This window comes from Pteropus medius, unplaced genomic scaffold, assembly GCF_902729225.1.
Source record: "Pteropus medius unplaced genomic scaffold, Ma_sr-lr_union100, whole genome shotgun sequence".
Lineage (NCBI taxonomy): Eukaryota > Metazoa > Chordata > Mammalia > Chiroptera > Pteropodidae > Pteropus > Pteropus medius.
This window is the reverse complement of record NW_024345872.1, coordinates 2,857,204-2,859,810: the sequence shown is the minus strand read 5'-3', so window position 1 is coordinate 2,859,810 and position 2,607 is coordinate 2,857,204. Positions and strand designations below refer to the sequence as shown.

Here is a 2,607-nt window from a genome sequence, read left to right as displayed (position 1 = left end):
CTTGTCTGGTTTTCGTATCAGGATAATGTTCTCATGAAATGCGTTTAATTTTTTGAAAGAGTTTCAGAAGTATAGGTATTAAATCTTTGAATGTTTGGAAGAATTTACCAGTGAAGCCGTCTGGTCCTGGATTTTGTTTGTTCGAAGGTTTTTGAATACTGATTCAATCTTCTTACTAGTAATTGGTCTATTCGAGTTTTCTATTTCATCATGATTCAGTCTTCTAAGATTATATGTTTCTAGGAATTTGTCCATTTCTTATAATTGTCCAATTTGTTGGCATATGATTGTTTGTAGTATTCTTTTATGCTCCTTTGTATTTCTGTGGTATTAGTTATAACTTCTCTTTCATTTCTGACTTTATTTATTTGAACCCTCTCTCTTTTTTTCTTGGTTAGTCTAGCTACAGTTTTGTTTATTTTCTTTATGTTTTCAAAGAACCAGTTGTTAGTTTCATTGATCTTTTCTATTTTTTTTTTTTTTGGTTTAGAAAAATAGCAGATTTAATCAAATATTTATAAGATTCAATGTGATCCAGTTTTACAGGAAAAAAGTTTCACACAGTCTCATCTTTGTTTTCATGTTATTTTTTCTTGGCTCCCTGGTCCTATACTTTGGCTCTTTCATGATCATGTTTGTCAGACTGGTCCTTACTATCGGTGTGATCTCATTTGTGGGAACATTCTTTGCTTCTGCTAGACTTTTCTTTACTGGGGCTATGTTCCCATTTTCTTAGTTTTTCAACACTGTCAGTTCTTCCTTGACTCCCACTTCTACTTTATTTATTAGATTTTCTTTTATTCTCACTTTATGTTTACTGATTTCTCTTTGCTCCTGCTTTGCTTCATTTCCCTGCATTTCTACTTCTACTCCTGTTGTGTTTTCTCTTTTCCTTGGAATCTTTTCTGTCCTCTCTATACTGCCCATTATCTTTGTCTTTTTTATATTTCTTTTCTTCTACCTCACCCCTAGTGTTTTTGTTCCTTGGACTGTTCTCTTGATTACTCTCTCCTTTTCTCGGCCATTACCTCTTTCCTAATCAAGTCATGATCTCATCTTCTACCTCTTTCATTTTCTTTCTCTCTTTCCCAGTTCCTGTCCCTTTATCTTTTTCCTGTCATGACTTCAACTCTGACTTCCATGCCTTTCCCTACTCCTATGCCTTCACTCTAACCCCTGCTCAACACTTAGGGATCTTCACTTTTCTCTCTTTCTTTGGCTTCATGCTGTAGTTGTTGGGTTTTTTTTCTCTCTTTCTAATTCTTGGTCAAAACTAGAACACCCATGGCCCTCCCGATAATGGCTTCTACTTCTTGATCTTCTTGGGGACCTCTGTGGACTCAGTGATCTCCTTGGAGATCGTGAACATCTGTGTTCAACATGTTTGTCTATTTCCTCAGTGCCTTCATTCTCATCTTTCTTGATTTTTCTAGGCTGAATTTTAATCCATTCATTTTCTTCTGAACTGGAACATAAATTCTTGGAAACAACATAGTAAACCGCTCCAGTTTTGTGAGAAAAGACCGTGGCATTTCTTCAATGCTTATTACACCAGCCTTCACAACTAGCTATCTTGTTGACATAGTTTTTCCTCATCAAGGAAGGATTCAAATTAGTCCTGTATATCTGTGTGTACCTTATACACATAGGTATAAGGTACAAGGGCTCTAATATATGGAGAGTCTGTGTGTGTTATGAGACCCATCACTCACTTGTGTGTTAAGTTCAGAGTAAATAATTTGTATAACAGGCAAAAAACTGTAGAAATAATTCTCCTAGAACTTCTACTTACCTTTCCGCACATCTCTGTTTGGCCTGCTGTTTTCCTGCTTTTTGTCTTTCATGGCTCAACATATGTAACCTTAAAGTAGTTCTCATCTACCACCTTATGGTATGTCTTGAGCTCCTAGAGCAGGACTTCTAAGTAAGGCAACTACAAGATATTGGTCAAGATCATGAAGTAGAGGTTCATAGTCTTTTTGTTACCCCTCAGCGGCAGCACATTGTCTTGCTCTTTGTTTGTTCTTTTTCTTCTAGTTCCTTTAGTTGTCAAGTTAGATTGTTTATTTGAGATTTTTCTTGAAGTAGACATGTATTGCTATGAACTTACCCCTTAGAATCACTTTTGTTGCATCCCATAGATTTCGATATTGTTATATTTTTCTTTTTATTTGTCTCTAGGTATTTTTTGTCATGTTTTCTTTTTAATCTATTATTTACAAGTGTTTGAAGCAGAGGGGTTATATCACCTTTGGGCTTTGAATTTACTAAGACATTCTAACAGGAGATACCTGACTCTACTTTCTATCCATTATCATAAATACCATCAAAACATTAAAATATATGTCCTATAGCGTGGGTCCCAGGTCTGGCTGTGATCCAGGGTTGCGGCTAGGGATTGGACTCTGGATTTAGAATGTTACGTTAATGTAATAGGGCGCTTGGGCCTAACTTACCTAAGTGTGATTCAGCTTATTGTATCACACACGTGTGGTAGAATGCCACTATTGTTCTCAGACATATAAAGAGAAACGAAAGATCCTAAGTGTGAGCAGGGTTAGGTAGAAGGCGCAGGAGTAAGAAAGGCATGGAAGTCAGAGTTGAAGT

General features: G+C 36.2%; 1 pseudogene; it reads right to left on the bottom strand.

Moving 5' to 3' along the window:
- Positions 1 to 556: 556 nt before the first annotated feature.
- On the bottom strand, positions 557 to 1,583 carry LOC120612322 (pre-mRNA-splicing factor 38B-like; annotated as a pseudogene).
- Positions 1,584 to 2,607: the final 1,024 nt, after the last annotated feature.